The sequence below is a fragment of the Cavia porcellus genome, unplaced genomic scaffold (genome assembly GCF_034190915.1).
Source record: "Cavia porcellus strain 051 isolate PalLab524CR breed Dunkin Hartley unplaced genomic scaffold, mCavPor4.1 scaffold_33, whole genome shotgun sequence".
Classification (NCBI taxonomy): Eukaryota; Metazoa; Chordata; class Mammalia; order Rodentia; family Caviidae; genus Cavia; species Cavia porcellus.
Genome location: NW_026947516.1, coordinates 18,227,335 through 18,243,305, shown reverse-complemented (window position 1 = coordinate 18,243,305; position 15,971 = coordinate 18,227,335).

Genomic DNA, 15,971 nt, shown 5'->3' with positions numbered 1-15,971 from the left:
GTGGAGGAAGGCTTATTTCATAGTTTATCAGTTCAATAGCCCATGAAATAAGAAGCACTGGACTCTTGCTCTGGTATTTAAAACATCATGAGGTTCCACGGAGATGGCCAGATGCATCTATTTGTCCAACATCATCTCAGAATTTCCACAGCTATCAGATAAATGCAGCATCATTATATTTTGTAGACAGTGCAGATCTTTTCTAATTATGAAAATGTTATGTGATTATTGAATAAAAGGATGAAAGGTATAGCAAAATTCAAATAAGCAGGATCGCTTCTACTCCTCTATATGAATTCAGTTATCCAGTTTATGTTGGAGCATTTTCTTCCTGTCTTTTTAAATGCATTTTTAAAACAAGCCAGTTGAGTTCCTACGATATATGAGATCTCTATTCATTCTAAAGTTATTTTAGTTTACCCACTTAAAGAGAAACCACATATGCCGAGAATCATGACCGGAACCAAAGAAATGGAGTTTGATAAAATCGGGCAAAATAAATGAATAAATAAATAAAATCAGGCCAGCAGCTTTATACTGTCACTAGTCACGAACTCAGCCCTTTCCTTCTTCATCCTGTTAGTAGCTCTTGAATATCCTTGGCTTCTCTGTGTCCCCTTAATCGCTTCTCCTTGAATATACCTAGCTCTATTGATTTTTTGCTTCTCTATTTATGTACTGAATTTAAGAACTCACTTATATGAATGTCTTGTTTTCTAATTTGTAAAAATGATGACCTGTCTTGCCTTGCCCTACTGTCTGAAGGCAAGGGACATTCATTAAGTTTTTATACCTACTGGGCTAGGTAAGGAACAGCCAGGAGTATAGTGGGTGCTGAAGAAATATCTAGGCTTGACAGAGAACATGTTTTAACAAATAGAGAAGATGTAACAGAAATGTTGAGACCTATGTGGACAACGAAAAGCTATAGAAAGACCGATTATATAAAAAACTAAAATATCTCAAACTATCTTCTATTTGTCACTTGCTTAAATAATATTTTGACAATATTGAATCAGATACACTATTAAAATGAATTTCACCTCTTTTTAACCTTTTCCAGGTGCTGCTAGAAAATGCAAAATTATGTATGTGGCTTGCATTGCATATATATTTTATTGGACATTGGTATGCTATATGAAAATAAGATGTAATGTTTGAGATGATTCTTTCTACAGGCAGGCATTTGTAACATTTCCAGATTACACATACACATTTCAATGGATAATAATTTGCATTACTAATAATTTTCTTTCTTTCTTTCTTTCTTTCTTTCTTTCTTTCTTTCTCTCTATCTTTCTGTCTGTCTGTCTGTCTGTCTGTCTGTCTGTCTGTCTGTCTGTCTCTCTCTGAGTCAGGGTCATTCACTGTGTAGTACAAACTGGCCTTTAACTCACTGTGGAGCCCAGGCTGGCCTCAAACTCACAGTGATCCTCCTGCCTCCTGAGTATTGGGATTACAGGTGTGCGCCACCAACCCCGGCACTAACGGTTTTCAACAATTTACATTATATGGTTTAAAATGGCCTAAACAATGGAAAAACAACCAGACAAAGGAAAGACAATCACCTTATAGAATCTGACTATTTTGGGAAGGCCGGTATCCAGCACCCCACTCAGAGAATATACTCAGTAAGTTTTGTGCATGTCCAAGAATTTGACAACTTTCCCCCAGAGCATTTTTCCATATTCTTTTGTTAGTATTCCAACTAGTTATGATAAGATCTCCTATTCTCTTGTAGTTAATATGGACAGAATACATTTGCAAAGTGCACACATAAGCCAGAAATCAATGTCATAGGAATTACAATGTTTCCAATAATAAGAGTAAAATGTTCAGAATAATGCAAGTACTTTAAAAATCATAAAGAATAAAATCAAGAACATGTGGAATGATTGAAAACAATGAACTAATTTTTTTGAGTTTTTTGAGAAGGAGTTTCACTATGTAGCCTAGGCAGGTCTTGAATTTGTGGAGATCCTCCTGCTTTAGCCTCCTGTTTGCTGGGTGGGATTATAGGGGTGTGCCACCACAGCCGACCAAGTAATTCCATTTTATCATAATTCCTTAGCTTGTCATATGGTACTGTTGTTTACTGGATGGACATAGAGTTCTTTTCAACTTTTTAATTTTCTGGAAACAACCTGGCTATTAGTTGAGTAGGCCTAGTATGTCTCCTTCCCTCATTTTTGATTAATCAAACTGCTAAAATATATTTGTTATAATTGATGGAAATTGTGCATATACTTATGGTATAAAACATGATAATTTGAGTTGTGCTGGTGATGCACACCTGTACTCCTAGCACTTGGGAGGCTGAGGCAGGGGAATTACAATGAGTTTGAGGCCAGCCTGGGCTACATAGTGAGACCCTGTCTTTAAAAAGATCAACCAAACAATCAACCAACAAACAAAAAACCCCCATGATGATTTGAAATGTGGATTGGCAAAAGCAACCTAATAAAACTATATGCAATGGTCTCACGGATCATTAATGGTGAGGACACTTAAAATCTACTGTTTTTGATTTTCAAGATCTCTTAATCTCCTACCTGCCCGTGTACCCTTTGGACTGCCCCATGCCCCACACCTGCCCCCTACCTCTGATAACAACCATTTTCTGTTTCTTTTTTCGGTCCTGGAAATCAAACTCAGGACCTTGAGTTTGCTAGGTAGGTGCCATGCCGCTGAGCTGTACCTCGGCCCTCTTCTCTATTTCTGTGAATTCAGCTTTATTAGATTCCTCATAGAAGTGAGGCTACACCGTATTTGTTTTTGATATATCTTTGAATGGAAATGAGTTCTTCTGCTTCAATAAAAGGACTTTGAATGCAAACTTGGGAAAAACAGTGGAGTGCATTTATTGTAATTTGGCTGTGGTCACTTAGCAGTGGTGGTCAGCCTGCTGTGAAGTGGAGTGAGAAAGGAAAGTGGTCGGCCCAGGGGAGGGAGGAGCAGGCTGGGCTGTGATGACTGAGAGTGCACTGTGGAGCCCGTTGCTTGCAGAGCTGGAGGCGTGCTTTGTGTAGGCAGCTCTGCAGCATCAGGCTTTCTTGCAAAAATGAGCTCAGAAGTCCCTGGCAGTCATTTCGTATCTGCCATGCTTTATTTATTTATTGGTTGATTAATTGATTTACGCTCACCAATGTAATACAGTCTTAGTAACTGATTAGATTATATGTAATTCTTAAATGGGGACAGGTAAGGAAGGCTGGCCTTGAACTCACTATTGTAAGCCAGGTGGGCCTCAGATTCATAGCGATCCTCTTGCCTCAGTCTCCTGAGCACCAGGACACTGGACTCTCCACTGTTTTTTTTGCATCATGTTTTTGAGGCATTGTTTAAATAGAAAAAGAAATGAAATACAATTCTTTTTCTAATTTTTTAAAATTAAACACAATTCTTAAACCTTATTTTTTATATTATGACCGAGAGTGCTCTGAACAAGCAAAACTTAGAATTACATATAACCTGATTAACTACTAAAACTGTTTTGCATTGTTAGGGATAAGAGTTATAAGGTTTCAAGGGTGGGGATATAGCTCAGTGGCACAACACCTACCTGGCAATTGTGAGGTCCCGAGTTCAATTCCTGCTGGTACCTTCCCTCCACAAAAAAAAAGTTTTTATAAGGTTTCTCTTAAATGTATCTACTTAATGAATTCTCTTAATAGTGTTTTTTTTTTGTTTCTTTTTTTCTTTTGAGACAGAGTCTTGCTATGTAGTCTAAACTGGCCTTGAAGTCAGAGTGATCCACCTGCCTCAGCCTCCCCAGTGCTTGGATTATAGGCATGTGCCACCACTCCCAGCTCTCTTAACACCAGCAGTTTTGCTACCAGTTTCTTTCCCTTATGTCACATACTGTAGTTGGAACCACACAGTATGTAGCTTATGCAGATTTGCTCTTTTCACCTACCAATGTACCTTGAAGATTCTGGCATGCTTATGTGTTTATGACTGATAGCTCCCTTTCTTTTTACTGCCGAGTACTATTCCAGGGTCTATTACAGTTCATTTATTTGTTCACTTGCTGAAGGACATCTTGACTGTGTTAGTGTTTTCAGTGTGATAACAAAAGCAAAATATAAAGAGTGGCCTTTATTCCAAGGAAGTGGAGAGGAGTCAACGACTATAGACAGTCTAGTTTCCTCTGACCAGAATGTGGGGTATGGGATATACATATAACCTCTGACTGGGGGTGGCGCTTAGGGCGGGCATTGATGACGTGCGAGGAGCCAATTGGAACTTTTTCACATGCACTGGGAAAGGAAAAAGGAAGTTGTAATAGGGGAAGGAGGAAGTGACCTCAGGGTAAACATTCCTTGATTCCACCTCCCCTGATTCAGCCTCCCACTGCCATAATATCATGTAATTTATTCTAGGGCAAAACTCTTTCAGACTGCTTCCAAGGTTTGGCAGTGTTGAATTAAGCTGCTCTAAACACCCACGTTCTGGCTTTTGCATGCACATAAATTCAAGGAGCACAGTTACTGGAGTATAGGACAGGAATGTGTTTTGCTCTGTAAGAAACCACCAAACTGTCTTCCCAGGCAGCTATACCAGTGATGAATGAGAGTTCTCATTGCTTCACATCTTCTCTAGCACTTAGTGTGGACAAGGCTTTTGATTTTTGCCATTCTGCTGCATGCACAGTGTTATTTCATTGCTGTTTTCATTTGCATTTCCCTGATGGCATATATTGTAGTCTCTTTCACATGTTTATTTACCATGTGTGTATTTTCTTTGATAAGGAGGCTATTTATAAACTTTGCCCAATTAAAAATTTGGTCAGTCATTTCCATATCACTGGGTTTTAAGAGGTTTTTTTTTTTGTGTGTGTGTATTTGGGATGGTAGTTCTTTATAAGGTATATCTTTATTTAGCAAATATTTCTCCTGGTCTGTGGCTTGTCTTCTGATTGCATTTCCCTTAAAAATTCACTTTACATTCATTTATTGAGCATTGACTGTGATTTAGCTTCTTCACAAGGCTTTGAGTGTGTAAAGTGATAAAATTGTCATCTTGGTGGAGAGTGTGGTGGCACATACATATAATCCCAGCATCGGGAAACTGAAGCATGTGTATCAAGGCCAGCCTCTGATACAGTGAGTTTAAAGTTAGGCTGAACTATGTAGTGAGACTCTGTCTGAAAAAAAATGTCACCTTGTCACCTTGCTGTTAGGCACTCTTGGCCTGATGGAAGAGAAGGATAAATTAGAAACCCTTCTAAAGTAAGCGATTTCAGGCTTCTTGGAAGGGGAGTCTGAGGCATAAAGACAGAAAAGGATTTTGAGAGCAGGTATAGGAAAGAGGGGCCTGCTAGCTGGGGAGAGCACTCTATCATTGTGACAAGTAAGCTATCATCAGTGTGCACATTAGCGATTATTCCTATATGGTATTTTGTCTAGGCCAGAGGTGGGCAACCTATGGCCGTAGGCCAAATCTGGCTGGCCATTTACTTTTGTAAATAAAGTTTTATTAGAACACATTCATGCCCATCCATTCACAGATTATCTATGGCCAGTTTTGTGCCATCATAGTGGACTGCTTTCAACAGGTAGTTTGGACCCCACATTTCAAATATTTCCTATCAGGCCCTTGAAGACTTAAAATTTCAGCAACAATCTATTGGAAAATGCTTGTACCTCAGTTTCTGGGTTTTTTTTTTTTAGCATTGCAAATTTGATTATACCTGGCAACTTATCTGTCTGCAAGCAATTTATCTGGATTTCCACCCAGAAATCTCCTTTAATTTCTGCCTTTCAATTTCATTTAGTTTTCATCCAATGATTTTGCATATTTGATTTAACGTGCAATCGATAATAAACTAGTCAATCCCTGAAAGTAAATTTAAATATTTGTGTTTAAAACAATGTTTTATTGTTTCTTTTGTTTGTGCTTTTCCCCCTGTTTAAAATTATAAAAAATTCATGCTCATTTCAGAACAATCTGCTCTTATAGACAAAAGAAGAATACTAACCTATAATCTCATCTGGTCTCCTTAGAAAAAACCTTTTTGGGGCCCTGGTTTGTAACCTTTTCTGTGCATATGTACATATTATATATTTTATCATGTAAATGAAATTTTTTATTTTTATTATTAATTTATAATTTTTATGAAATGTCTGCAATACATAATGATGACATTCCCCCTTAGGAGTTGGTCCATGCACATAACACGTTTTAGTACTTTTCTTATCTCCTACCCTCCCTCCATCTCTTATTCTCTTGCCTTTGTCAAAGATCTATTTCCTTGTTTCCTGCTATCATTTTTTGTTTTGCTCTTTAATGTATTCATACTTTGGGTTTCTCATAGAAAAGAAGCCATGCAGCTATTGGAACTTGTGCATCTGATTTATTTCACTTAGCATTATGATCTCGAGGTACATTCATTTTTCTACAAAAGACTCAGATTTACTTTTTAATTTGCATCACTCACTCTAATGGTCAGAGATATTGAACATTTTTTCATGTATTTATGGGCCATTTGTACTTAGGTTGTGAAGTGTGTTCATTTCAGTTGCCCATTTTTTGATCGAGTCTTTTATTTTGGGGGCTCTTTTTTTTTTTTGAGTTTTTGAAAGAGGGTCGCTATAAAAGGAGCAAGCCTGTTCTGTGAATCCCCCCAGCACAGGAGCCTATGTCAGACACTGCTTGCTATTGGGACGCTATTCCACCTCCAATACCAGGAGCTGAATAAACTGCTTTTCTTTCACATAATAATTGCCTCCGGTAGCTGCAAAGCTCACTAACTGCCCGGGAAGGGCTCCTGCCTCACCACTCTAACATTTCTTTCTTTCTTTCAAAAAAGTAATCAGATGCAAATGAGTTTCTTCCTGGTTGTCCTGGAGTAATTTGAGATTAGAAGAGGTGGCCTCCCGCACTTTAAGAATGCCCATTTTCACTAACAAAGCCGGGGATGGTTTTCAAGTTCTAGTTTGTAGCTTTATTATAATCGGAAAGGCTTTCCTTGCAGATAGAGTCTCAGAGGTTATCTCAGTTTCTTTGTGAGGTGTGATTAGCCGCCTGAAAATCCCGTCTCTATTGCGCATCTTGTGAAGCTCACTTTTTAAGAGTTATCTGTTTAAATCCCACTTTGCATTTCTCCTGTAATATCCAGGAGATGGGCAGTAATCATGGAACCATGTTTGCCTCATTGACAGGCTGCATATATGATGGTGGCTCCATAAGATGCCACCTAGTGACACTGTAGCTGTCTTAGTTTGTGTAAGTACACAATTTTTGCAAGGACAAATTAACAGTGCAGTTCTCAGAGTCTGTCCCTTTCGTTAGGTGACACAAGATTGCTTAGAGTACTCTCACTCTATCGCTCTATTTGTGAAGTACGACTTTGGAAGGAATGATCTTTGAAAAGATCTTCAGAGGCTTTATTTATTTAGTTATTATTATTATTATTTTAGAGCAGCGTCTCACTGTGCAGCCCAGGCTGGCCTGGAACTCACAATAATCTTCCTGCCTCAGCCTCTCTCCCTAGAGCTTTCAAGTGTGCATCACCACACTTGGCTCTTTTTCAGTTTTTATTTTGAGACACGATTGACTAAAGTGCTTAAGTTGCCCGGGCGGGGCTCGAACTTGTGGTCCTCCTGTTATAGGCAACTGAGTTAGAAATATAGGCAGTCAGACAGGGCTGGGCCCTTGAAGAAACTAATGCAGAAGACCAGATACTTCCTAACTATGGGGGAGACAGACCACCTCTGCTGTGGGCCGGGCCTCAAGACAAAAAAAAAAAAAAAAAAAAAAAAAAAAAAAAAAATCAAATGCACCCAGATCCTAAGGATAAACATCAGGAATTGATATTCTAAATAGGTCTCTATCACACTGAGGAAACCAAAAGGAACTATTAACACAACCCCTACAGCCAAAGCCCTGTTCTGTATTCATGCCCGCTTGCTACTTGACTGGCTTCCCCATTTGATCCTGATTTAATCAATTTCACCTGGGCTATTACACTCACAATCTTATTGGTTGGCCATAGTTCTGCCTCACCTCATGTCCACTTTGCTAGTTCCCAGGTTTTCCCCACCTTAGACCTGTCTCACTTCGTGGTTTTGCTCTATAAAAGTCTTTGGCAACCCACTCGGGACTCCTTTTTCTCTCTCTCAGACAGAAGCTTTCTTTCAATAAATACATTCTGCTCTTAACCTCTTTTGTTCATGAAATTCATTCTTCAATTTTAAAGAACACGAACTGATACTGTACATCTGTTGGTTAGGAGTTCCTTTCCCCTAAATCACTCCTGCTTCAGCCTCCCAGAGTGCTGGGATTATTATAGACAGCTAAATTAGGTAGAAATGTTACAGGCAGCCAGACAGGAGCAGGCTCTTGATGCAGTCAGTACAGAGGATGAGAACATATTACAACTGTGGCTGGAGATGCACTTTTTGAAAGCCAGGATAAAGATAAAGATGGAATGACCAGGCCTATATGTGTCCTCAAGGGATAAGTAATAAATTGACGATTATAGTATAATGGGTATCACCTGGTCCGGTAAAGTCTAGCTACACATCAATCACCTGGGTGGGTGACCAGGATCTCCTATGCAACCCTTCCTTAAAAGGTCCTTATTCTATCTGTGTACATTCGCTGCACAGCTTCCCCACTGAATCAATATTACCTAAGTGGCTACACTTGTAATTTATTGGTTGACCATAGTTTTGATCCACATTGTACCCACCTTGTGATTTTGCTCTATAAAACTGTTTTTGAGAAGTGGGTTCCCCTCCTGTCTCTTAGGAGCGATCTCCCTCTCAATAAAGTTTTCCTACTCTTTACTTTCATTGTTCCTTAGAATTTATTCTTCCATTCTGGGGGACACGAACCTGATATATCTGACATCTTGCAGGTTGGGAGTTATATTATTTCCCTATGAGTGGATTACAGACATGCACCACCGTGCTCGGCGGATTCATAGTGTAACTGGCACTCCATCCTGCTTTCTGCTCTGTAAACTCCTTTCTCCCAGAATGCCCACCCTCTTCTGGGCCCAGAGGTTTTTTGATTTTGTCATCTTCTATCAGAAAGGTAGGTGAGCAGCACATCCGTACTGACATGTTGGTACATTCATGCCTCGTCCCTGTAAAGGTTACCGGCTTTTAAAAAGGGGAGCATAGAGCTGGATGTGGTGGCACATACCTGACATCCTAGCACTCAAGAGGCTGAGGCAGGGGGATCACAAATTCGAGACTAGCCTGGGCAACTTAGACCCCGTCTTGAAACAGATAAAAAATGGGCTGGGAATGTAGCTCAGCACAAAGACCCTGGGTTCAATCCCCAGTACTGCCCCCTCCCCCCCACCAAAGGGGGACATGGGAAGAGGGGCAGTGCTCAACTCCAAAGGGGAAATAAATCCCCTGAATTGAACTGTCAACATCAAAAACAATGTGTCTATATTGCAGATTTCTCCATTCCCCGTTCCACCAGGGTAGGCCTGCCCTGGTTTTACTATCATTATTTCAGTATTTACATAAAGCACTCATGAACGGTTTTGTTGTTAAGAGTATTCTGCTCATCACATAAGCTTGTGTTTATTAGGCCTGGAGAGGAAGTCATTGCAACTCCTTGGAGGAAGTGGCAGCTCCGTTGGGACAGCTGTAAGATGTATCCCGGATGGGGCAGGGGTGGAAGCAATAGCATCTCTTTCCAGTTTACACTCCCCTGGCCCTGAGAAGTCCTGTGCGGTATCTGGATGGTAGATGCCATGCTTCATCGTTTCCACCAGATGCTGGGGAAGCACTTGTGCGGGTCCCCGAGGCTAAGCCAGGCCAGGAGGTGGGTGCCTTCTCTCCAACGCGGGATACATCTCACACCGGGACCTCAGAACTCCACGCAGCTGCTTCTGGCCACCTGCTCTTTCCTGCCTCCAGGAAGCTATCTCAGCCTGAGTTGCCCGGCCCAGAATCAAGCTAAACAGGTGTCTTCTCACAGGGACTCTAAAAACCGAGTGGGGTTCCAGGGGTGTGCTCAGTCGCCTCGCTAACCATCGCGCCCCCTAGCGGTTAGTGCGCGTGTCTGACTTTCACCCAAAGCTGGGGCACTGCAGGGGCTTACAGGTCTCAGGGTTGAAAAAGGAATGCTAGCTCTTCTGAGTGGATGTGTCATTGCTAGGACACGAGGGGCCCCTGTCTTGGGCCCCATCCTTTTGAGAACTCTGCCCACCGTTAGCAACGAAAACAATGATTTCTGGAATACTTTTTTGTATCAGAAATTGAACTTAGGAACTTGCGCATTGTTGGACAGGTGCTTGTGCCCGCTGAACTATCTCCTGGGCCCCTGGAATGCTTTTTTTTGGTATGGGGAGATCGAACTCACAACCTCGAGCTTGCCAAGTAGGCACTTGTGCTGCTGAGCTAAACCCCTGGCCCTGGAATACTTTTTAAAAATCCATAACATTTGGAAGCGTTTCAAAGTTTGCTGAATGGATTTCTGAAGTTTACAAAACTGGTCTGAAGAGTGTGATAACCGATTAAGTTACTGGGAATTACGGTGGAGACAATTCTAGTCAGAGAAATTATAAGGTGTGTGTGTGTGTGTGTGTGTGTGTGTGTGTATTGCCTTTGCTCCAGGTAGCCTGAGGAAGAGTTGGCTGTTCTAGATCATCCAGCGTAAGTGTTCACACACTTGAGAGTGCCCCCAAACCTGCATTCCTTTCTTTCCTTCTCCCTCGGTCATGTAGATGTTTGTTTGTTTGAGACAGGGTCTCACTATGCAGCTCAGACTGGTATTGAATTTATGTCGATCCTCCTGCCTAAGCCTCCTACGTGCTGGGATTACAGTTGTGCACTGCTACACCTGGCATTGGTCATATAGAGTTGCGGAACTCTTAGAAGTCTGAAAATCTTGCATGTGTAAAATGTCCTTTCTAACTGATGGATTTGGGGCAGATCCAGTCCTCCAGACTCTGGCCAGGTGTCCTAGACGTAGGTGTGGCTTCCTTGTGTCCTGTCCTGTGATCCACAGATGGTAGGGCTGACCAGCAGAACGCCACACTCCTTCAGCCCTTCTGAAGTAATGGTGTTTCCCGGGGTATAGGGAGCTGGCTGGGGAACATGTGCCAGGCTGTGGATGCAAGCTGGTTTTTAAACTGCTATTTGATTAGACTTAATGGACTGTGGACTTTCTTTGTATTCTTGCTCTAGCCTCTGCAAATGTTTTGTTGCAAAGAAAGCTGTTGGGGTCCTTTGTGGGTTTTGTGATGTTTGCAACAATCTTTCAGACTCTGGTTATTTTCTATTGTGGGTTGAATTGGGTGCCTCCACAAGATAGGTTGAAATCCTAATCCCCAGTGCCTGTGACCCTTGATTTGGAAACAGAATTTTGGCAGATGTGTGGTCAGATATGGTGTCATACACCTCTAATCCCAGCACTCAGGAGGCCAAGGCAGGAGGACTGTTGTGAGTTCGGTGTTAGCTTTCTCAACCCCCCCCCCCATGGGAAAAAAAAAGAACCTTGGTAGATGAGATCAAGTTGAAGTGAGGCCATCAGTGTGGAGTCTAATTCAATAGGACTGATATTTGTACCTGTTGTAGTCAGGGTTTGCAAGGAAAACAATACACGACACATAATTTATAGTATTATTTTATAATGGTCACCCAAAGAGTTAAATACAAGAAGTGCAGGAAATCTGTCCACACACTAAGACCCAAAATCCTGCTGAGGGACAGGATCCCACAACAATGTACTGCATGAGTCCAGTCGAAGACCTTGAGCCCATGACAATGCTCCCAACAGGAGGCTTAAAGCCCATGACAATGTCTTATGCAAGTCTGTTTCATGGATCTGCTCTGGGAGGGCCCAAAGGTCAGTGGTGGAAGCCAAAAAGTTTGTGTCAGAGGGATTAGGGATCCGTACCAGCAGGCTGAGGGATCTGCCTTGGAGCCAAGAAACAATGCTCAAAATAAGAACCAGGGCTCCCCCGAAAATCAACACAGCCATCCTCAACAACCACAAGGTCCCAAGCTCCTCTGACAATGAGAACAGCCAAGTTCATATCAGGAAGCCAGTGTGATAAGCTTCTTCAGGAGATTGAACAGCATGCAATCTTCCCCTCCAGAGCCAGGAAACGATGCTCAAAGTAAGGACCAGAGCTCCCCCAAAGTGAACCACAGCCACTCTCAGTGACAAAGTCCTGAGCTCCTCTGGTGATGAGAACAGTCAAGTTCATATATCAGGAAAGAAGCTCAGCAAGCTCTTCCTGGAGAAACAATGGTAAGAGGAGAGCCAACAGCACCATGGAGAATCAACAACACTAATCTCCTCCTCACCAGTTCTTTTTATTCTGGTAACCATCCTCAGGTGGGCCATCCACGAAGCACCTGCTGATTCAGTTCAGCTGGTGGTACAAATTGACCACCCTTATCAATCCACCATTGTACCTTTTTATTGAAGAGAGATAAAGAAGGTCACTACATCCTTCTAGAGGGAACAATCCAAAAAGAAGAGATAACAGTCATACATGTTGTTTTAATTTGCATTTTTCCCTGGGGTGGCTCCAGCTTGCCCAAGCCACAGTCGCTTACCAGGGAGGCGAGCTGGTTGGTTGGTCTCCCAGCATCCTAAGTTCCATCATGGCCAAAAGATAGTTTTGTGGGGTACATCAATCTGGTTTGAAAATTGTTTTCCTTTAGAACTTGGAGTACTTCACTCCAAGCCCTTCTTGACTTGAGAGTTTGTGCTGAGAAGTCAGCTGTGATTCTGTTGGGCTTTCCTTTATAGGTGATTTGTTTCTATTCTCTAACAGCTTTTAGGATTTTATTCTTCAGTTGAATTTCTGGAATCTTGACTATGATATGCCTGGCTGTAGAACTTTTTTGATCATGGCTAATTGGAGTTCTATATGCTTTGCTTATCTGATGTTAAATTCTTTTTCTCTGCCAGGAAAGTTTTCTGCCATGAGGTCTGTGAATAGTTTTTATTTATTTATTTTTGGTAGCTCCTGCTTTCTCATGGATTTCAATCAATATTAAGTTATTCTTCTTTGTCTCATCTAGCAGCTGCTGGATTGATTTCTCATGGTCTCTTGCTATTTTTGAGAAATCTTTCTTTTCCTGATTGCTAACTGCAAGCTGGTCTTCAATATCTGAGATCTTGTCCTCACATTGGCCTAATCTGCTTTGAATACTTTTGATGGAGTTTTTAATATCCTGGATATCTTATTGAATCTGCTTTATGTATTCCATTTCTTTCATATGTTGAACTTTCATAATTTACTTAAGCTCACCTATTTCTTTGTTCATATCTGGTCTCATGTCACAAGCGTGGTCTTTATGTGAGAGATTATTTCTGATTTCATTTTCTCCAGAGCCCCATTCAATTGCTTTGTTGTTTCTACTTCAGAGAGACCTAGTGGGGACTTTCAGATTGTCCCACCTCATTGCCCTCTGGATTTGCCTTTGGTGAACTTGATGTCTGGGGTTAAATTTTGTTCAAATGTCTTTTCACTTTTTCTTTCTTTTTTCAGTTTAATTCTTGGGGTGATGCTTGTAAATTGCCTGTGGTTGGTTGCTTTATTGCTGGTATTTAGAATCCCTAGATGATGGCTTCTTCTCTGAGGTATCTTCCAGATATAACTGGTTTTTGAGTTTGAGTTTGTTGGAAGATTTTACTTCTTCAGTTTGTTGGAGATGAGAACTTGTTGCTTGTTTGGCATAGTGCCTGGTTCTTTGGCACTGTGTCACAGTATTTTCTGTGACCCTTAGTCAATCTCAGTCATGGAATATCAGGACCAACAGCTGTTTAGAACAATTATGTCAATTTTGGCTTTAGTGGTACCAATAGCATCAAACACATCCTAGAAAATGACAAACTGAGCTAACCTTTTTTTGTGTGTGTTTTTGAGACAGGGTCTCGTTACGCAGTTCAGGCTGGCCATGTGTTCACTTTGTAGCTCAGGCTGGTCTTGAATTTGTAGTAATCCTCCAGTCTGAGCCTCCTGAATGCTGGGGTTACAGGCGTGCACCACCATGCTTGGCTAAACTGAGCTAACCCTTAATTTGCCACTTTTAATCATATGAATAGATTTGTGGTTATATAACACAATGTAAAACAAACCAGAAAATTATATGCCATATACAAGTCAATTTTGCCCACAGGGTTTAGAATTTAAAATGGATTAAGGAGAAGATGGAGGAGTGGAAGAAGAGGAAGAGATTAGAAACAAAGTTGGAGGATAAAGCGGGATCACGCCAATTTTTGGAAACTGGTGCACAAGACTGAAGGAAAATAAAACGGAAGAGATACAAGGAAGAGCAGAACAGAACCACAACCATGGAGAGGTTACAAATCATATTCATATTCATACGAAAACAAGATCAAACAATGAAAGAGAAAGAGAGAAAAAAGTAAACAAAAGAAAGAAGAAAAAAGTCCACTTGTAGGTTTTTCTCTGGTTTTACTAGTAGACAATGTGTGGAGACAGAGTCCTGGTCTGTGCAGATCTCTCCCAGGAAGCCAGCAGTAGCTTTGTGGTTGGGTAGTAGATAATCTCAATGGGCCTGCCATGAGACAAGACTCACTGGGCTGGCCACTGTCTAGGCAATTTTCAAGGATCTGAGCCCAGCTGGGAACTGCTAGATGGAGCCAGAAGCAGTTCTGGATTCTGGGTTTCTCTGGCCTGTTTGTAAGATGTCTTTCAGCTAATTGCTGTCTCCTGTGGAAGGCCTAAACTCTGCACTAACTCTGGCCTGTTTGCAAGATGTCTTTCAGCTAATTGCTATCTCCTGTGGAAGGACTAAATTCTGCACTAACTCCCAGCAAGTGCATTCCCTCATGTCTTCTGTTTTTCTCCACTACTGCTTCTCTCCCTAGAGGCCTCCGGGGTCGCCAGCTGTCAGTCTGGGTTTGCTGGTTTGAACCGTTCCTTGCATGCAGTGAATCCCATCTCAGGGAGAAGGTGTCACCAGCTACTTCCTTTGTTGGAGTTTCTCTTTTCAGTCTCTATGTGGGCTTCAATTTGCACTTCAGATTTTTCCTGGGTGCAGTGGACCCACTTCCCTCCTTCTTGTCTTTCTCATGATGTTATATGCTATTGTCTGGACAGGGACTCTCAGAGAAGCCCTGTTGTTTACTGCTCTGCCAGTTTGGTCTCCTTCCTGGGGCATTTTCTTTAGAGACATATTTGGTTTCAAAGACACAACTGGCACTAAAGAAAGTCCATGGTGGTTTGTATTTCCTGTGGTTGAACACATTAATTCCCTGTTAATTCTAAGAGGAAGTTGTTGAAGCATTTTAGATGAATGCATTTCTTTAGCACATGAGGTTGTAGGCTGATGTTACTCTGTTGGCCAAGGCAGTATGCCTGCATTTGCATCTTTTGGCTCCAGAACACCGCAATTCTTAAAGATTTACAAGGGTCCAATTCCTCCCTCCCAAAGTCATTTTGAATCGTAGGACATGGAAATGTAGCCTACACCTGTATTTCCCAAAGGACTGATGTAATGCAATTTGTATAAAATAATCATGGTGAGTGAGAGCAAAGAGTAGGCCTTTGCATTAAAATAAAATCAGCCTGGAAATCACTCCTTTCAGGGTCTGCCTTTCAGAACCCCATTCAGCTTTTAAATAGACTTTTCTTTCCAGACTTGCTTTGATGAGCCACTCTCATCTCAGTGATTACTCCTGACATTTAGCTGCTTGTACAATTAACCAGGGCCATTCTCTTCTCCGGGAGAAGGACTGTGTGCAGCAAATATGCATTTGTAAAGCAAATGCATCCCTTGACTTGGGAGAGTGGCTTTGGGTAAGTAGTTAAGATATTGCCTGGAAGCCACCTATGGTGGTCTATGCCTATAATTTCAGCACCATGGGAGGCTGAGGCAGGAGGATCACAAGTTTGAGCTTAGCCTGAGCAATTTAGTGACTTAGTGAGACCTTGTCTCACAATTTAAAAAAGATCAGGACAGAAGATTGAGCTGGTGATAGAGAGTCCAGTTACCCTTGACACATGCCCACTCTGC